Here is a 21,877-nt window from a genome sequence, read left to right as displayed (position 1 = left end):
GATACACAATATAATCAGATAGGACACAAATGGGGCTCACAGGCTGTAAGGAGGAGGGAGAAGGGGTAAGCCTGTAACTCCCTCTAATCCACTAAGTCTCACCAAAACAGATAAAAATGGCCAAGAAGGCTTTTACTGATTGATCTACACTGATTTTATTGGTTGATAAAACTAAACGATAGTATTAGAGATATATAGGCAATCGGTACTGGATAATTCGTTTCCAAATTCAGCCCTAACATTCTGCAACATGATAATGATGAGGACGGTGGTATTTGTTAAACACTTAAAATTCATCAAGCACTGTTCTAAATCTGGGGTAGATACAAGTTAATCACATTGGGCACAGTCCCTGTCCCACAGGGGCTCACAGTCTAAATAGGTGGGAGGACAGGCACTAAATCCTCATTTTACAGACCTAGCTTGTCCCTTAGAAAAAAATATAATGCAGTAGAGACAGGATTGGCCCTAGGCTGGGGCTCATTGTGGCAAGTGACCCAAATCTAACCCCTTGGGGGGTCAGGCAGGGGAGGGAGGCATCCCACTTCAAAGTGGATAGGGCACGGTCGCACATCCAAGGCAGCCCAAGCTCCCTAGCTTCCGCAGAGGTGGAGAAGAGATGGTTGCAGGAAGGAGGTGACCAGGCCTTGCATAGCAGCAGTTCTCCAGTGCCACGTCTGGCCAGAGGAACAGAGTCCCCCAGGGCAAGTGCCCTAGGAACTGGTTAGGCCCGGACCTTCTGCCACCTCGGGGGCCTACTCTGGCCAACTGGTGCAGGGTAGGTGGAAGACAGAGAGGCAGTCACATTGCCCGAGTGGCTCTTCCTGCAGCCAGGCAGTGAGACTGGCAGAGGAAATACCACCTCCTCTAAGGCCATCTAGGAGGTCCTGCCCGGTGTAGTCAGCTGGGGGGCAGGGTAAGCAGAAGTCCCCGTGGCAGCGTTCCTTCCAAAACATTGCGACTATGGATGGGTGACTGATGGATTTGGGATTGGTCTGCCAAAACGGCGAGGAATCTCACTGTGGGCACGGAACCATCTCTGTTGAATTGTTCTCTCCCAAGCACTTAGTACAATACTCTCCACACAGTCAGCTAAATACCACTGATAGATTGACTCGGGAACACACTCCTTTAGCTGTAAACTGCAGCTCTTATTGTTCTAGTTTTCTGGATTTGCTTTGCTATAGATCATCACTTTAATCCTTCTCTGCGAGCTCATCGCCAGAGTCCCTGTTCTTCTTTCCCCTTACGACTGTGAACCCCCGTGGACCTAGGCTGACTTTTCCCCAACACTTTGCACTTAGACAGCACTCTGTACCTACTGAATGAGACTGACTGATGTCGGATGGGGGAAGATTAAGGGCAGAGTTTGCACCCTCTAAAAAGCCCACCGCACCTTTCTCTGCCACATGGCAGGGCCCTGAAGTGGGTTTGTGGCCCCAGGCCCCTCACTCCCCTGGGGCGGCTCTTGAATGGAACTGTCCGATTATTCTGCAGCAACATAAAAACATGAATTCAACAGAAAACGCCTGCCTTCCTCATATCCGACAGAAAATTACTCTCTCCCTCTATTCAAACTCTTATTGAAGGCAGATCTCCTCCAGAGGCGTTCTCTGAATAAGCCCTTTTTTCCTCTTCTTCCACTCCTTTCTGGGTAGCCCTGACTCACTCCCTTTATTCACTGCCCCCACCCCCAAATGATCTGAGAAGCAAAGTGAAGTGTGGACTGAAGTGGGAAGAGCCTGGAGGATGGGAGATCAGCTCTAGGCCTGATGCAGTCAGTAGTCACCCTGGGATATGATGAGTTCCTGAACCAGTGTAGTAGCTATGTGGATGAAAAGAAGGGAGCATCTAGTCTGGAAATGTATATGCGTATATGCTCTCGTATACCCCCAGATTCACTCTGTCACCAAATGCTCTTGGTGACACTATTTGGTGACATTAAGCATGGGGGTTGAGAGGGAGAAGTTGGGGATGGTTACCGACTTGAGGGACAGGGACAATAGCAACAGTGATGAAAAAGTTGGTGGAGGAGAGGATTTAGGAGGGAATATGAGAAAAGAGAATTTCTGTTTTGGATTTGTTGAATTTGAGGAGGTGGTGGGCCTTTCAGGTAGAGATGACCCGAAGACAGGAGGAGTGAGAGACTGCATAGGAGAGAGGGTTAATAAGAGAGGTTAGGAACAGTGATGTACATTTGGGAGTCTTTTTTTATGGCATTTGTTAAGTGTTTACTATGTGCCGGGCACTGTTCTAAGTGCCGGGGTAGATATAAGCTAATCAGGTTGAACACAGTACGTCCCACAAAGGGCTCACAGTCTTAATCCCCATTTGACAAATGAGGTAACTAAGGCACAGAGAAGTTAACTGACTTGTCCAAGATCACACAGCATGCAAATGGTGAAGCCACGATAAGATCAGAACCCGTGCCCCTGACACCCAGGTCCATGCTCTATTATGCCAAGCTGCTCGGAAATGATGGTAATAATAATTGTGGCATTTATGAAATGCTCAACTATATGAGAAGCACTGTGGTGTAGTGGAAAGAGCATGGGCCTGGAATTAGAGGAACTGGATTCTAATCTTGGTTCCACCACTTCTCTTCTGTGTGACCTTGGGTAAGTCACTTCACTTCTCTGTGCCTCAGTTCTCTCACCTACAAAGTTGGGATTCAATACCTGTTCTTCTTCCTACATAGACTGTGAGCCCCATGTGGGACCTGACATGAGGTTCTACCCAAGATAACTTATCTTCCCATCCAAATTCTGACTTTCCCATCACTGTAGACGGCACCATCATCCTTCCTGACTTACAAGCCCATAACGTTGGAGTTATCCTCGACTCCTCTCTCTCATTCAACCCACAGATTCAATCCATCACTAAATCCTGTCGGTCCCACCGTCACAACATTGCTAAAAGCCACCCTTTCCTCTCCACGTTAATACAATCACTTATCCTACCTGGCCTGGATTACTGCATCAGCCTCCTTGCTGACCTTCCGGTCTTGTCTCTCCCTACTCAGTCCAACCTTCACTCTGCTGGCCAAATCATTTTTCTATGAAACAGTTCAGGAGTTGCTTCACCACTCCTCAAAAAACTCCAGTCGCTGCCCATCCACCTCCGCATCAAACAAAAACTCTTCACCATTGGCTTCAAAGCATTCAACTGTCACTTTGCCCCCTCCTAACTCACACCTCACCACTCTCCTACTACAACCCAGCCCACACACTCGGCTCCTCTAATGTTAACCTTCTCACAGTGCCTCGAATTCATCTATTGTGCCGCCGACCACTCGACTCGCCCATGCCCTGCCTCTGGCCCGGAATGACCTCCCTCCTCAAATTCGACAATTACTCTCCCCCCGGCCCCCTTTCCAAGACTTTCTGAGGGTACATCTTCTCCAAGAGGAATTCCCTGACTAAGCGCCCCTCTGCCCTTCCTCTTCTCCCTTCTGCGTTGCCCTGACTTTCTCCCTTTGTTTTTCCCCCCTTCCAGCCCCACAGCACTTACCTATCATTAATTTATTTATTTAGATTAATGTCTTCCTCCCCTGCTCTAAGACTGTAAACTTGTTGTGGACAAGGAATGTGTCTGCTTATTTTTGTATAGTACTCTCCCTAGCACTTAGTACAGTGTTCTGCCCACAGTAATCGCTCAATAAATACGATCGAACGAATGAATACCCCAGTGCTTAATACAGCGCATGGCACATAGTAAGCATTTAAAGGCACTTTTATAATTATCATTACTATTCTCTGAACTTCAGATTCTTCAACTGTAAAATGGGGATTAAATCCTATTACCTTCCACTTAAATCGTGACACTGTGTCCAAACTGATTATTTTATATCTACCCCAAGTTTTAGTAGTAATAATGATAATAATAATAATTATTATAACGGTATATAAGTGCTTACTATGTGCTAGGCACTGTGCTAAGGGCTAGTACTTGCACACAGTAAGCGCTTACAAGTACCACGACACATAAGCCAAACATTGTGCTAAACCCTGGGGTAATAATAATAATAATAATGTTGGTATTTGTTAAGCGCTTACTATGTGCCAAGCACTGTTCTAAGCGCTGGGGTAGACATAGGGGAATCAGGTTATCCCACGTGGGGCTCACAGTCTTCACCCCCATTTTACAGATGAGGGAACTGAGGCACAGAGAAGTTAAGTGACTTGCCCACAGTCACACAGCCGACAAGTGGCAGATCCGGGATTCGAACTCATGAGCCCTGACTCCAAAGCCCGTGCTCTTTCCACTGAGCCACGCTGCTTAGATTCAAGATAATCAGTTTGAACACAGCCCCTGTTCCACACGGAGTTCCCAGTCTAAAAGGGAGGGAGAACAGTTATTTTACAAATGAGGAAACCGAGGCATAGAAGTGAAATGACTTGCCTAAGGTCACACAGCAGGCAAGGGGTGGAGCCAGGATTACAACCCAGGTCTCCTGACTTGCAGTACTGGGTGACACTGCTTAGATGAACGTGAGTGGATGGGGTCCTCAAGAGAGAGAGTTTAAATTAAGAAGAGAAGGGACTCAGAACAGAGCCCTGAGGGACACCCACAGTTACAGAGTGGAAAGCACAAGCGGAGCCAGTGAAAGACCCTGAGAAGGATCAGTTAGACGGGTAGAGGAGAACTGGGAGAGAATTGTCAGAAAATGGAAGGTTAGATAGTGTTTCTGGGAGAAGGGGATGCTCCACAGTGTTGAAGGCAAGCTAAAAAGATGAGGAGGAACCATTCCGAATAGAGTAAGTTAGATCTGGCAAGGAGGTCACTGGTTATCTCGGAGAGGGCAGTAGTGTGAACGGGGCTAAAACTTGACTGTAAGAGGGTTCCCGGGAGTTGAAGGAGACGAAGCAGAGACAGCACGTTTAAACGACCCAATTGAGTCGGGAGACTCGATTGACCCAACTGAGGTGGGAGAAGGGGCAATAGTTGGACGGGGCAGTGGAGTCCACAGAAGGCTGGAGAGGTGGAAGGAGGGAGAAATGTGTTTCAAGGCGGAGAAATGTGTTTCAAGGCAGAGAAGGACCTGTCAGCCGATCAGCTGATGAAGACGGCAATCATAGAGGGAAGAAGAGCAGAGGCAAATGACAAATAATTTTATTTATATAAAAAAGTCCCAGGTCAAGTTTCATTTATGTATGCCCAGTGCAAGAATGTATTAGTCCTCAAAACTCAGGGTCTGTATCTCATTGTCCACATAATCAGTAATAAAATAGAGTGAATAGATCAGATTACCACTGTGGAATTCCTTAGATATAAAATGCCACCTCAAGTGAAAATATCACTGTAGTACTGCTCTAAAGACCACTTTACAAGGTTGAGAAAAATGATCAGAAAAAGTTAGAGAGCAAGGAGGCTGTAAAACTAGGGCCGGTAGTAATAATGGGAGACTTGAGTCACCCAGCCACTATGTGAGGATAATTCATCCATATGACAAATGGAGCTGAGAGGTTTTCTGGAAAGGATAAATGACTGCTCCCTATAAGAGGTAGGTCTGACACCCACAAGCAATAAAAAAGAAAATGTACTGGGAGAGATCTTCTTCAGGAGAAGTATGAGAGTGCCAGGATACTGAAACAACTGCTAGTATGAAACCAAAAGCAAAGAGCAGAGGACAGGTTTTATGCTAGTGGTGACTGCTAATTTGAAGGGGGGGGGGGAGGAGAGAGAGAGTGTGTGTGTGTGTGTTGGGGATGGGGGTCAAGCACCATAAAGCCCAGGGCTTCCTTTCCACTGGGGTTCTAGGGTCCATGGGAGGTGGTTTACGGGTGAGGCCACCCCTCAATCTCCCCAAACACTGCTGGAGCTAAGACCTATTCCCCCAACAAGGCAGAGGTAAGTAGAAACCTCAGGAAACAAGACCACACCAGTCACAAATGAGCTATTATTTTTTGTGGTAATATTTTTAGTTTAAACATTTCCCCCTCTCTCTTCCTCATTACCTGTCTCACCCTTGACTCCCTTTAGACTGGGGAGAGTATCTAAATTAATGTCGACGCAGCCTTCCGTTCTTTAGCACATCATTAACACCTAAATCGATGTTGGATGGAGTCTCGCAATCCTGACAAATCACTAAAATTTAACACTGTCACAAGCTGGGGGGAAGGGAGGCCAGGCCAAAAAAAAAAAGGGCAATAGAACTATTTCATTTTAGAAAAGGCAACTAGAGTTAAGTGTAGGATCGGTGTTCTCTTAGAAAAGCAGAACCAGTTGGAGGAAGGACTACAGAATTTTTGAAATGGGAAATCATGCCTCTAACTCTTCGAGAATAAGATTTGAAATGTCCTCTCCAATGAACCCAACTCACTCACTCCCCTAACCCTCCACCAACCTTGTGCCACTGACCCGCAGCCTGGATGGCCTCCACAGTTCGCTTCCTTTGCTCTGGGGCTTGAGCTATGGAGCATTACTGGTGGAAATCCAGACACCAGGATGATCCTGTCCATCAGAAATCCACCCTCCCCGTTTTAACTCTGCCCTCTCCAACCTCTGGCAAAATTATTTCTCCACCCTTACTGACTCCCATGCTCACCTCCCTTACCAGCTGTTTATAATCTTTAACTCCCTCCTAGAACCATATGTCATCCACTCCTTACCTGGCCATTTTTTTAAAAGGTATTTGTTAAGTGCTTACTATATGACAGGCACTGTACTAAGCACTGGGGGAGATACAAGACAATTAGGTTGGACACAGTGCCTGTCCCACATGGGGCTCACAGCCTTAATCCCCATTTTACAGATGAGGGAACTAAGGCATAGAGAAGTGAACTAAGTGGCTTGCCCAAGGCCACACATTAGACGATAATAACAATAAAAATAATAATGGTATCTGTTAAATGCTTATTATGTGCCAAGCACTGTTCTAAACGCTAGGGAGATACAAGGTTATCAGGTTGTCCCAGGTGAGGTTTACAGTCTTAATCCTCATTTTACAGATGAGGTAACTGAGGAACAGAGAAATTAAATGACTTGTCCAGCGTCACACAGCTGAGAAGTGGTGGAGCCGGGATTAGAACCCACGACCTCTGACTCCCAATCCCATGCTCTTTCCACTAAGCCACACTGCTTCTTAGACAAGTGACAGAAACAGGATCAGAACCCAGGTCCTAACTCCCACTCCCATGCTCTTTCCACTAGGCCAGGCTGCTTCCCGTGGCCATGTACTATATTGATAAAAGTGAAACTATCAGGCATGATCTCCCTAAAATTTCACCTGCTCCACTCTAGACCCTCCCTCCTCTTGCCCCTTCTTCGACGCTCCCATCTTTCCCACAGTATTCATTCAATAGTATTTGAGCACTTACTATGTGCAGAGCACTGTACTAAGCGCTTGGAATGTACAATTCAGCAACAGATAACAGTATCTCAAGGGACCTTTTATCTCCTCTCAAAATCCACCTCCTCCACCTGCACCTATGACCCCATCCCTCCATACCATATCAAAACACTTGTCCCCGCTCCCCCTCCTCCCTCCTTGTTTCCACCTTTAACTGTTCACTCCCCAATGGCTTCTTCCTAACTGCTTTCAAACATGCTCATGTGTTTCCTAGCCTAAAAAAAGACCCCATGGCTCCCTTCAGTTACCACCCCTTCGGCCATTCCTCCGCAAACTCCTCGAGTGAATAGCTGACACCCTCTGCTTCCACTTACTTCCCTCGCCAACTTCCACTTCTGTCCCCTTCATTACAGGGACACAGGCCTCTCTAAGGTCACTAATAATCTTCCTGCCAAATCTAGTGGCCTCTACTCCATCCTAATCCTCCTCGAACTCTGAGTTGCGCTTTCCACTCTGTAACTGTGGGTGTCCATCAGGGCTCTGTTCTGAGGCCCTTCTCTTTTTAATTTAAACTCACTCTCTTGGGGACCCCAACTACTCACGTTCATCTAAGCAGTGTCACCCAGTATTGGGAGTCAGGAGACCTGGGTTGTAATCCTGGCTCAATATCATCAAAACAGATAAAAAGAATCAATACACATCATTAACAAAATAGATAGAATAATATGTATAAATATGCATAAGGACTGTGGGGAGGGGAAGGGGATAGAGCAGAGGGAGGGAGTAGGGGAAATGGGGAGGGGAGGAGGAGCAGAGGGAAAGGAGATCTCAGTCTGGGAAGGCCTCCTGGAGGAGGTGAGCTCTCAGTAGGGCTTTGAAGAGGGGAAGAGAGTTAGTTTAGCGGATGTGAGGAGGGAGGGCATTCCAGGTCAGAGGTAGGACATGGGCCAGGGGTCAATGGCGGGACAGGCAAGAACATGACTTACTGTGTGCAGAGCACTCTATTAAGTGCTTGGGACAATACAATATAATAATAAACAGACATTCTCTGCCCACAATGAGTTTACAGTCTAGAGTGGGGGAGACAGACATTAATATAAATAAATTAGAGATATGTACATAAGCGCTGAGGGGCTGGGAGGGGGAAGAACAAAGAGAGCAAGTCAGGGTGAAGTAGAAGGGAGGGGGAGAAGAGAAAAGGGGAGCCTAGTCAGGGAAGGCCTCATGGAGACACGCCTTAGATAAGACTTTGAAGGGTGGTGGGGGGGGATGAGGGTGCATGGGGAGGTAACTGCCTGTCAGATTTGAGGAGGGAGGGCATTCCAGGCCAGAAGCAGGACATGGGAGAGGGGTCAGCAGCAAGATAGACAAGATGGAGGCAGAGTGAGAAGATTAGCATTAGAGGAGCGCTTAATGTCAACGGTGAGGCGTTTTTGCTTGATGCAGAGGTGGATGGGCAACCATTTGAGTTTCTATTTCCCCCTCCAGACTGTAAGCTCCCTGTGGGCCGTAAACGTGTCTGTAACTGTGTTGAACTGTACTCTCCCAGATGCAAAGTACAATGCTCTGCACAGAGGAAGAGCACAATAAATACCATTATTTTACTGATCGACAGTGAGGTATAGAAACAAAAACAGCATCAGGTGCTGCAGAGAGAAAACATGTCAGCACAAGGGATAATCCTTGTAAGACATGACTTCTGTTTTCAAGGAGTTTATAATCTAGTGGGACAATACGCTATGCACCCAGTAGAGGCAAGAATAATCAGATCAGTCACAGTCTCTGTGCCGCGCTGGGCTCACAATCATTTTACAGACGAGACAACTGAGGCATAGAAAGTTTAAGTGACTTGTCAGAGGTAGAGCTGGGACTAGGAGCCATGTCCCCTGATACCCAAGATGCACGTTCTTTCCACTCGGCCATTTTGCCTCTCACTAGGTCATGCTGAGTTTACCATTAGTGACAACCTCTTCATAATCAGAGGAAAACTATTTTCGGGCAAGCCACATCATCAGGCTCAAGAGAGGTTCTAGATTGCTCACACCTGTTGGCCCATAATGGGTTACAGTGGAAAAGTGTGTAATGCAGAGGGAAAACTGAAGGATGCTATGAGGCACAATCCCTACAAACGAGGATCGATGTCAAGAACCACAACCACCCTCCAAGAGGCTATTTTCCCTATTTGCCCTCCCCTCTGCATCGCCTATGAACCTGCCTGTACTGCACTTAAGCACTTTGATTCTCATCCCATCTCCATAGCACTTACGTAACATATCCTTTTACTCTACTAATTTCCCTACTGTATTTTAATGTCTGTCCCTTCGTAGACTGCACACTCCTTGTGGGCACAGATGGTGTCTACCAACTCTATTGTACTGTATTTTCCCATGCGCTTAGTACAGTGATCTTCCCAACAGTAAGCCCGCAATAAATATTATTGATTGATTGATCACACTTCCTCCAAGAATGCCATTGCCAATTTTGAAAGTCAAAATCCTGGTCTGACTTAGTAATGACATTTTTTTAATGTTCTCATGTCTCTGAAAGGAACACAGATTTTCCCATAGCCCAAAATCAAGATACCAATTCACTGTTAGCCACTACATGATTTTCAAGTCTGTCTCCTCTGCTAGACTCCAAACTCTCTGACGGCAGATATCGTGTCTATTAATTCCCTTTAACTTTCCCAAAGCACCTAATACGGTGCACCACCCACAGCAGACACTCAATAAATACTGTTTAATAAGAGCGGGTTGCTCTTCCACATTTTCAAAGCCTTTTTAAATCGTAACTTCTCCAGAAGACCTTCCTCATCCATCTCTAAATCTCTCTTTACCTACCCGCAAAACTGCCACTTCAACCCTATCACGCCACATAAACACAACGTTTTCGGGACCAGAATGGCTATATACATGTCTTATGTACCCGGAACTACTTTGTCTGTCTGTAATTTAAGTATCTGCCTCGTCTGTTAAATCGTAAACTCCTTGAAGGCTGGGATTGTGCTCTCCCAAACTCTTAGTATATTACTCTGCACCTCACTCATGCTCAATAAATGTTTTACCTTGTATAAATGCTTTATCCTGTACCTACCTCAGTACTTAACACAGTCCTCAGGTCATTATTATTGATTGACTGACATATTTAGGCCTAGTCTGGGCACGTATTACCCCCTGGCACCAATTTCTTCTACAACTCCCTTGCCCTGCCTCTTTTCTTTACCAATGCCACACAGACTCCACCCCTCCACCTCTCATCTTCAGTAACGGGGTTGGAAATCCCACAGTTAGGTGGCTGAAAGTGTAGCAAGCAAGGCTGGTAAGTGGTTCCATCTCATGGTCAAATGAGGAGCATCTCACCGCTCAATCCTGGAACTGGATACCTGGGCAAAAGATTTCTAGACTTCACCTGCTCTTGACTTTTCAGAGTCCTAAGGGCAAAACCAGATGAAGCTAGTCATAGTACCTGTATCAGGCTCTGACTCATAAGTGAGGTTACGAAGGGGAAATCAGTCACACATTAAAGAGACCAGTTTGAATTGACTGATCAACTGCTGGCAGGAAGAGGAGCTAGAAGGGATGAAAGCACTAAGTCAGGTCCAGAGGTCTAATTATTAGGCTGGGTGACTAACCTTGAAGTGGAAATTTGATTGCTGGGTTTTACCCCATTATGAGAGCCCCTTTCGCCACATTCATTTGACATTTAATAAAATTTCTCTGACTAGAAAAGGTGTCACAACTTCCCAGAAACTTTATTAATCACACATTCTCCTTGAAATTTTTTTTTTATCATTCAGCACATTTTATCCACTCCTCGTATTACACACTAGTTTAGAAAAGAGATGTGTTTTTGTCCTGGAGCTAAAACAGTTTCATTAGGTATGCACGCATACAGCTACTGAAACCAATTTCAGTAGCTACATGTTATGAAGAGGAAAGCTTCTTAGTTTATAAAGAGACAGGTTATAACACTGCAATTGCAATATAGTTTGAAATGACATTTTATATTACTTTGGGGAGAAAAATATGATAAAATAAAGAAACACCTTGAATCCATACTAACAGTGAGAGCGTAGGAGTTTGAGAGAGGGGACGTGGGGGAAAATACATAAATTTCAAATTGAAATTAAATATAAAATGTTAATAGCTAAAAGGCCAAAACATCATGGTAAGATTTTGTAACCAGAACAGTAATTCAGCATTGCCCATCAGCCACTGTTTGTGTTAGGAATTGACCTGGGACACTATTTAGTTGCAACATATACAAGGGGTGGTTTTAGCACAGTCGGTCAATCGTATTTATTGAGCATTTACTGTGTGTAGAGCACTGTATTAAGCCCTTGGGAGAGTACAATATAACAGACACTTCCTGCCCACAAAGAGCTTACAGTCTAGAGGGGGAGACGGACACTAATATAAATAACTAAAATTACAGATTTGTACATAAGTGCTATGGGACTGGGGCGGGGGGGGGGAATTAATAAAAGAAGTCAGTCAGGGTGACGCAGAAGGGAGTGGGAGAAGAGGAAAGAAGGGTTCAGTCAGGGAAGGCCTCTTGGAGGAGATGGGCCTTCAATAAGGCTTTGAAGGGGTTGGGGGGGAAAGTAATTGTCAGATATGAAAAGTGAGGGGGCTCCAGGCCAGAGGCAGGACTTGGGCAAGAGGTCAGCAGCGAGACAGACAAGGCTGAGATACAGCGAGAAGGTCAGCATTAGAGGAGCAAACTGTGCAGGCTGGGTTGTAGCAGGAGAGTAGCCAAGTGCTGTAAGAGGGGGAGAGGTGATCGACTGCTTTAAAGCCGATGATAAGGAGTTTCTGTTTGATGCGGAGGTGGATAGGCAACCACTGGAGGTTCTTGAGGAGTGGGGAAACGTGGCTTGAACGTTTTAGCACTAAAATTGCCTGGGCAGCAGAGTGAAGTATGGGTTGGAGTGGGGAAAGACAAGAGGCAGGGAGATCAACAAGGAGGTTCATAGAGTAATCAAGGTGGGATAGGATAAGTGCTTGGACTAATGTGGTAGAAATTTGGATGGAGATGATAGGGCGTAGTTTAGCGATGCTGAGAATGTTAAAGTGACAGGAGTTGGTAGAGATTAATTCGTCTGAAGAGCTAACGGGAATGAATATTTAAAATTGTGCAGTTAGTTCATACAATTAAACACAAAATTATTTCAAATATTTAATACGTCTAGCACCTTAAAAACTTTTCAGATTGAAACGGCTGTTTTTCAGTAGTGTTTCACCAGTTCCATGGGAAAGTTTAGGTAATAAAGAAATTTAATTGAAGCTTGAATTTTAAAAAAAAGAAAGTATGATTTCCTTAAAACTCCCTCCTCCAACTAGGCCATAATGTGCTCTCCTATGTTATCTAGTGGATAGGGTATTGGCCTGGAGTCAGAAAGACCTGGGTCCCAACCCCAGCTTCTCCACTTGTCTGCTGTATGACCTCGGGCAAGTCACTTCAATTCTCTGTTGTCTTGGTTACCTTATCCCCTTAATGGGGATTAAGACCGTGAGCCCCATGTGGGACATGGACCGTGTCCAACCTGATTAGCTTCTATTTACCCCAGTGCTTAGTACACTGTCTGGCACAGTGTGCTTTACAAACACCATAAAAAAAAAAGAGAGAGGCCACAGGAGCAAGTGAAGGTGCAATGACTAGGAAGAAGCTAATTAAAGGCTAATAATGACTGTGGTGGAAGACTTGCACCCCCCAACTTCACTTTTCTTCCACCCTGTAACCCCTGATATTACACATAAGATGTCTACATCTTAAATATCTAAATATATATGGGGGTGTACATATGTTGACTATTACCTAGTAGTTTGGCTTCCATCAGCATCTCTCTCTCACCTGCTGCTCGCCAGGAGTCAAAAACTGAGATGGTCCCAGGCAAATGGCTGGGCTTCGCAATCACTAGACAGGCAAGTAAAACCACATTTGAAAAAAAAATACATGATCAGAATATCTCAAAACAAGATTACTCTTCAAACGGCCTGTGTAAAGAGCAGGCATTTATATTGAAAATGTTTTCATCCCAAGGTTTTTCGGGTACATTTTTGGACACGATGTTTCTCACTTCTACTCGGAAATCACCTCCTCCACTAACTTGAGGCCTTTAAATGGATGGGGCTCAGTTCCCAATCCAGCAGTCCTGGAGTGTGACCAGGTCTGCCCAGAATAGAAGCAGCGTGGCGCAGTGGAAAGAGCACGGGCTTTGGAGTCAGGGCTCATGAGTTCGAATCCCAGCTCTGCCACTTGTCAGCTGTGTGACTGTGGGCAAGTCACTTAACTTCTCTGTGCCTCAGTTCCCTCATCTGTAAAATGGGGATTAAGACTGTGAGCTCCACGTGGGACAACCTGATTCCCCTGTGTTTACCCCAGCGCTTAGAACAGTGCTCTGCACATAGTAAGCGCTTAACAAATACCAACATTATTATTATTATTAAGAGTGGCTGAGGAACGACTGGAGCAGCCCACAAGGCACTGGGCAAACCCGGTAGGGCATCCCCTTAAATGAGCATTAGACCCCTCAGCAATTAGGTTAAGTGCTCAAACACCACCATCTGAGGCACTTCCTAGACCTGGTCTTGGAAGGTTGCCGTGGGTGGTGGGGAGGCTGGCTGGCTACCCTGGCTTCCTCATTCGTCAAAGGCAACCAATCTAAGTCTATGGCCCTCTGAAGTTAAGCGCTCCGATCTGGAGTTCTAGATGAGCAGTGGTTTCGGCACCAACTAGGGCACTGAGGATCCGGGCCGCCCATCTATCGATAGTGTTTATTGAGCGCTTACTGTGCGCAGAGCATCATACTAAGCGCTTGGAAGAACACAATACGACAGAGTTGGAAGACACATTCCCTGCTGACAATGAGCTTACAGTGTAGAGGGGACACAGACCTTAATATAAATACTTCACGGATGTGTGCGTAAGTGCTGTGGGGTTTAGGATGTGGTGAATAAAAGGGACAAATTCGAGTGCAAGGGAGATGCAGAAGGGAGTGGGAGAAGAAGAGGTGAGGGCTTAGTCGGGGAAGGCTTCTTGGTGCTTTGAAGGTGGGGAGAGTGATCGTCTGGTGGATACAAAGAGGGAGGGACGTCCAGGTAGTAGACAGGACACGGGCAAGTGGTGGGAGGGGACGCGGCCAAGTGGTGGGAGGTGAGACAGACGGAGCTGATCTACAATGAGGAGGCTGGCATTAGGAGCAAAATGCCCAGGCTGGGTTGTAGTACAAAATCAGGGCAGTAAGGAAGGCAGCAGGCAAGTGATTGGGTGCTTTAAAGCCTAGGATAAGGAATTTCTCTTTGATATGGAGGTAGATGTACAACCACTGAGGTTCTTGAGAAGCAGGGAAACGCGGACTGAACGTCTTTGTAAAAAGGCCATTCAGGCAGCAGAGTGAATTGCGGACTGAAGTGGGGAAGAGACAGGAGGCAGGGAGGTCAGCAGGGAGGCTGATGCAGTAGTCGAGGTGGGCCAGGATAAGCGCTTGGAATAACGAGGTAGCAGTTGGCATAGTGAATAGAGCACGGGCCTGGGAGTCAGAAGGACATGGTTTCTAATCCTGGCTCTGCCACTTGCCTGCTGTGTGACCTTGGGCAAACCACTTCACTTCTCTGTGCCTCAGTTACCTCATCTGTTAAACAGGGATTGAGAATGTGAGCCACATGTGGGACAGGGACTGTGCCCAAAGTGATAAACTTGTCTACCCTTGCGCTTAATTCAGTGCCTGGCACACAGTAAGCATTTAACAAATACCAAAATTATTATAATAATAAATAACAGTCTGGATGGAGAGGAAAGGGTGGATTTCAGGCCATCCACACAGTCCCCCAGTTTTCATATTCATCCTACTTAAATCAATAAACAAAAAATTTGAAAGTGACAAACCAACTTACCTAAAGAAATAGATTGTTATGGAAAAAAAGATATGACTTGTTACAGTAAATATCATTCAAACTTGTCAAAATGATGAAAAGCCAGGCAAATCGAAAACTAACAACGGATGGAAAACAGCTATTAAACTTGGATTTTCGAACGTTAGTTTTATACCGGTGAGTGAAAAATATCAAGCAGACATCTACTCAAAATATCAGCTACATCCCAAAAGAACATGTTAATACTACAGATTTTTTTTGGTTCCACTGAAATAAGTCTGAAAAGACAGATAGAGGCCCCTAAGAGCCTTTTAAAAAAGGGTTTACCTTAAAAAATAAAATGGGCCTAGATTGTTAGGAGTCGGATCTCTTGGAAGAAAGAGCTTTAGGACGTCTCACATCAGGCTCTTCGGGGAAGGCCCAACCACCAGTTGTGTGAAACCCTCAAAGTCTGCCTCCTCTAATGTTTAAAAATAAACTAGAGTCCAGAAGAGTTTATCAATATCAATCTACGCTGAAAGCTCGCTGTGGGCAGGGAACGTGTCTACCCGCTCTGTTATTCTGAACTCCCCCATGCTTTTAGTACAGTGGTCTGTACGCAGAAAGCTCTCAATAAAAACCACTGACTGATTGATTACAAACAGGAACAGCATAACCCTTGGATATTTTGTAACTGTGATACTGGGCCCTAGACACAAATTAAATGTTCAGCAGTGCTGGCAGTTGCATGTTTTAGGTACTTTTGTCATTCTTTAAGCAGCAGCAAAATGGGGAAAATTCTCAAAATCCAGAGTCTTCCCATCCAATTTTCCATTCACACCTATTTTCATACATAGCAAAGTACGTACAAAACTTTTCCACAGTTGGCACATTTACCCAGTAGATTTTATTTGCTTTAGACACTGCCATTTAGCAGACATGCAGAATATACTTTACTGGAGTGACTCGATGGACTGTATTTATTGTACACTTATTGTGTTCACAGGGCTGTACTAAATGCTTTCGAGAGTACAAGAAAAGCAAGAGGCCCAGTTTCTGCCATTAAGGACCGCGCCCCAATCCAATAGGGAAGACAGACACAGATGATTTTCAAACAGTGGGAGCAGGAGAAAGAAGAACAAGACTAAAACTTTTGACTACAGGTATATGCCGAGTAAATAGATAAGTGTAAATAAAGATGGGGAGAGAGTCGTGGATTTGCAGATTTGAAGGGGAGGGTTGGTTCAGGCATGAGTAAGAAAGAGCATGGCCCAACGGATAGCACACGGGCCTGGGAGTCAGAAGGACCTGGTTTCTAATCCTGGCTCTATCACATCTGCTGTTTGACTTTGGGCAAGTCACTTAATTTCTCTGGGTCTCAGTTAACTCATCTGTAAAATGGGGATTAAGACCATGAGCCCTACGTGGGACATGGACTGTGTTCAACCTGAATATCTTGTATCTGCCCCTGTGCTTATAACAGCGCTTGGCACATAGTTACGTACTTAATATTATTATTATTGTTGTTAAGAGTGTGAACCAGGAGTTAGAGAGCTGTTAGGTAAGAGTGCACTGGTAGAGTGGATTGAGACCAAGGATCAAAAGTTTCTGCTTTATGTAAACTGAAATGGGTAAATATGGAAATTTTTGGAGACTCATGGGGAAACACGTGCCAAACAACATTTTAGAAAGATGATTAAGGTCACACAGTGTAAAACAGACTGGGTAAGGGTGAGGCTGCAGGAAAGGAGACCAGAAAGATGGCTGAGGCAATAGAGTTTATAGCGGGGTAGATGCCGTTTGGATGGTAAGGAGGGAGCTGATCGGGGAAGTGGTGTGCAAGAAAACCTGGTTGGATTTACCAAGAGACTGAAAATGAAAGTGACACAGAGAAGTTACGGTTGATTCAAAGGTCAAAAAGCAGGCACACGACTTGCTAATTTTAGAACTTTCTGGGTTAAGGGGGACTACAATCCAGCTGAACTTGTGCACAGATCCTGTCCTGCCCTTCCCCATATTTTCTACTGATGCTTGACCTGTCCCACTTTTGTAATTGCCAAGCAGAGGAGTAAAACCGATAGAAGAGAGGCCCTGTAAGCATTTATCACACTTACCACTGACTTAATACAGTAATAGAATACTCATAAGGAGGAATGGATTAGGTGCCTAGAGGTAAGGGAATGGAACTAAAGAAGCATAAAGCACAGGCCTGGGAGTCAGAAGGACTTGCGTTCTAATCCTGGCTCTGCCACTTATCTGCTGTATGGCTCTGGGCAAGTTACTTACCTTCTCTGTGCCTCAGTTACCTCATCTGTAAAATGGGGATTAAGAGTGGGGGCCCCATGTGGGATGTGGACTGTGCCTGACCTCACTGTTTTGTATTTACCCCAGTGCTTGGTACCTATTATGCGCCCAGCACATAATAAGCACTTAAATACTATTAAGAAAGGGCAATTTTAGGATTCAATCACAATTGAGGATTAGTACTTCAGGATTTTAGGTTTAAATTTTCTCTCATATTATGCTATCAAATCAAGGGTTGCAGAAGTTACCCCAAGAACAGTGTACAAAATGATCCACCTATATTTTGAAGGATAAATTCAGTTCTACAGGATTAAATTGGCAAAATCATTCTATTTTATAACGTTTGTCCTATACGATCTGCTACACCTTGAGCTGCATACTCTCCAAAGTAAATGAGAGTCCAGCTAAACGCACAATACAACTCATACTAATACTAAAACAGATAATGGCAACCAATTCATATATGTCCAAAAGTAGCCCATTTATCACTTAAGCACAATTAGAACAATAATTTTATAGACATCTGTTATTAGAGTCCCACCAAATGATAAGCAAAAGCCTCAACGGGCAGTTTTTAGAAGCAATCAATGGAAAGGGTACTTGACAGAGTCAGGACACCTGGATTCTGATCCTAGCTCTGCCACTGACCCCCTGTGAGACCCTGGGAAAGTTATTTAATTTCTCTGTCCCTAGTTTCCAATGTGTAAAACAGGGAATGCTCCTTTCCTGCTTCTCAGAGAAATTGTGAATATAGATAAGGTTATTTCTATGAAATGTTATGAGCTTTTAGGAAGAAACAAACTCTGGAAATAGAGGGTGATAATATTAAACTATTCAAAACAAGATAAATAATGCCCCAGGCTCTGACTGGCAGAGATGCGCGATGAGACCCAGATTTGACAGGTTTGGCACAGCCCGGAAGAAGGGTCAACAGTGGGTCAGTCACCAAGGGAAACCTGAAGGCGGCTGGATCTGGGACCGGATGAAAATGTTGAGGTTGGGGGGGATCCAGCGTAGTATGGAATTAATGCTCCTGGCCCAGCCTGGCAGTGGCAGGCAGGGGTCAGACTGCAGGGGCCAGTCATGGCAGTCCAGAGGTTGTGCAACTAGGAGACAGCCAGAGGTATGGAGGTTGATGAGGTCTGCCACAACGCACATGTGATGGGCTTTTATTTGACCATGCAGTGTTGGAGTCAAAATAGCTGTAAGTGGCTGGACCTGGATTGGACTGAGGAAACAGGCAGCCAGAGATGTGAACCCCAGGGCTGACCGGTAATACATTAGGTGGAGGGAGCTTGGTTTGGCCTGGAAGTAGAGGGCTGGCTGTAGGATACAAGAAGAGGAGGAGAAGTGGCAGAGGAGAGGGAGAAGGGGAGATGAAGAGGCCGGGAGAAAGACGAGAAAAGGAAAAGAGGAACAGGGAGAGGAGATAAGGACATAAGACAGTATAATCAACAAGGAGGAAATATGAGGGAAAATGGGCAAGAGAAACTTAGAAATGTTTCGTGAGTTTCCATGATGGCCTAGTGGAAAGAGCATGGTACTGGGCACCAGACCACTTGGGTTTTGGTCGTAGCTGTGCCATTCGCCTGCTGAGTGACCTTAGGTATGTCAACTGCCTTCTCTGGGCCTCAGGTCCCCCATCTGTAAAACAGGGGGAAGACAACAGCTCTCCCTCTCCCACTGTGGGATGGGGATCGGTCTGATTTCACTACCCTGTATCTGTTCAAGTGCTTAGCAGAGCTTGCTCATAGTAAGAGCTTAGTAAATACCATCAGCACCGTCAAAAAAAATTATCTGAGCACCTACTGGGTTCAGAGAACTGCACTAAGCATTTGGGAGAATATAACAGTTAGAAAACATGATCCCAACCTTTAAAGAGTTTATAATTTGAGAGGGAGAGACAGATGTGGAAATAATTTAGACAGGTAAAAGGAGATGTACTGATGTACAGTGTGGACACCTATTAGACACTAAGCTCGTTGGGGGCAAGGAGTATGTACTGTACTCTCCCAAGCGCTTAGTACAATGCTCTGCACACAGTGTGAGCTCAATAAATGCCACTGATTGCTATTAATGTCACGCTGTCAGTCCAGTGGGAAGACATTACTCTTGGGAACCAGGATCATTTGCCCTTAATGACCTTGCTATCTATTTCACTGGTAAAATGAAACCAGGTATCGCTTCCAAAAAATGTCACCTGGGCCTTTCCTGTCACTTCCTCCCCCTGCTCCTTCTTCCTAGCAGCATCTCAAGAGATGTCCTGCCTCCTCTTAAAATCTACCACCTATAAATCTGCCTCTAACTCCATTTGTTGATAGCTTCTTAAACACTTGACTCTTCCCTCCTTGACGACTCATTCCCCAATGGCTCCTTGCCCACCGCTTTCCAACATGGATATATATCCTCATCCTATAAAATAAACCCTCCCATGACACCACTGCACACTGCATTTATTGCCACCTACCACGCCTTTCCAAATTTCTTGAGCAAATTGCTTGCATTTCCTCTCCAATTCTCCCATGACCCCCTGAAATCTGGCTTCCATCCCCATCACTCCATGCAAACTTCCCTCTCCAAGATCACCAATGACCTCTTTCTTGCCAAATCCCATGGATTCTACTCCATCCCAATTCTCCTACATCTCTCTGCTGCCTTTAAAACTGAGGCTCGTCCCCTTCTCCTGGAAAAACTACCTTACTTTTGGTTTCCCTGATGCTTTGCTCTCCTGGTTCTCCTCCTACCTCTCTGGCTACTCTGCCTCTTCCCTCCTCCTCTACCTTCCCACCCCAACACACCTGGGGTATCCCTCAAGGCTCACTCCTGGGTCCCCTTCTATTCTCCATCTACATCCACTCCACTGGAGAACTTATTCACTTCCAAAGCGCTCTCTCGACCTCTCTCCTCTGTAGTCTCACATTTCCTCCTGCCTTTGGGACATCCCTACTTGGTGGTCCCACCAAAACCTCCAACTTAATATGTCCAAAACAGAACTCCCTGTCTTTCTAGACAAACTTTCTTCTCCCATGGATTTTCCCATCACTAGAGCCAACCCCTCTATTCTTCCTGTCCCACAAGCCCATCTCTAATTCATTTCTCTCATTCAACCCTCCTATCCAGTCAGTCACTAAATCCTGTTCTACCTTCACAAGATCCCTAGGATCCACCCTTCCCTCTCCATCCATACTGCTACTATGTTGCTCTGAGCACTTATCATATCCCACCTAGATATATTGCATCAGCCTATCCCCATCCATTCCTTACTTCATGTTGCTGCCCGGATCACTTTTCTAAAAAAATAATTCTGTACACACCTTCCCCACACCTCAAAAACCTCCAATGGTTGCTAATCCGCTTTCACATCAAACAGAAATGCCTTACGAATGTCTCTGAGGCACTTCATCAGAGCTCCCCCTCCGACTTTACCTCTCTGATCTCTTACCATCTATCAGTCACTGGCAAGTATTAAGTACTTTCTGTATTCGGAGCACTGTACTAAGCACTAGGGAGACTATAATACAACAGAGTTTGAAGATGTGTTCCCTGCCCACAAGAAGCTTACAGTCTAAAGGGAGAAAGACACATTATAATAAATTGCGGATGTCCCGCTGACACCTCAAACTACACAGGTCCAGAATGGAATTCATATCTTCCCATCTACACCCTGTCTTCCCCATGTCTTTCCCATCACTGAAAACATTACCAACATCCTCCTTATCTCACAAACCTCTAACCTTGGCATTGTCCTCAACTCATCGCTCTCATTCCACCCACATATTCTGTCACCAAATTCTATTGGTTACCGTCACAACAATGCTAAAATCTGCTCTTTCCTCTTCAAATTGCTACAGTGCTGATCCAAGCACTTACCCTCTATTCTGCCTTGACGACTGCCTCTGGCCTCCTCACTTACCTTCCTGCCTGCTGCCCGTCCCCACTCTAAGTCCAGTCTGCTGCCCAGATCATTTTAATAATTAAAAAAAAAAACTCAAAAAACCCAACATTCAGCCCACATTCCCCAACTCAAGAACCTCTGCTGGTTGACCATTCACCTCTGCAACAAACAAAGACTTCTTACCATTGGCTTTAAAGCGCACAATCAGTTTGCCCCCTCCTACCTTACTTTACTTCCCTCTGCTTGTCTATCTCGCCACCAACCCCCTTACCTTGCCCTCCCTCTGGACTGGAACTCCCTCCCCAACCATATAAGCCAGACCACCACTCTCCCGACCTCTAAAGCTTCATTAAGGTCACATCTCCTCCAAGAGGGCTTCCCCAATTAAGCCCTTTACCTTCCAGCTCCCTCTCTCTTCTGCGTCATCTGTGACCTTTGGGGCTTTTGACATTCATCCTACCTTCAACCCATGGCACTATGAATATATCCAAACATTATATATTTATTTATATGCATGTCTGTCTCCCGCTCCAG

At 45.4% G+C, this 21,877-nt stretch overlaps 1 protein-coding gene across 4 annotated transcripts in view; it reads right to left on the bottom strand.

The window, feature by feature from the left end:
* ZBTB44 (zinc finger and BTB domain containing 44) overlaps positions 1-21,877 on the bottom strand; it is a 72,600-nt gene that overhangs the window by 31,798 nt on the left and 18,925 nt on the right. Inside the window, exon 1 of one of the 4 annotated variants that reach the window (XM_029075020.2) lies at positions 13,109-13,215. The exons of 2 other annotated variants lie outside the window; for them this stretch is intronic. The gene's annotated coding sequence lies outside the window, so the exon portion shown is untranslated. Of the gene's footprint in view, positions 1-13,108; positions 13,216-21,877 lie in introns of those variants that run through there. One more of the 4 variants, XM_029075023.2, reaches the window with a different exon arrangement.

The sequence above is a fragment of the Ornithorhynchus anatinus genome, chromosome 11 (genome assembly GCF_004115215.2).
Source record: "Ornithorhynchus anatinus isolate Pmale09 chromosome 11, mOrnAna1.pri.v4, whole genome shotgun sequence".
NCBI lineage: Eukaryota > Metazoa > Chordata > Mammalia > Monotremata > Ornithorhynchidae > Ornithorhynchus > Ornithorhynchus anatinus.
This window is presented reverse-complemented; position numbering and strand designations above follow the sequence as displayed.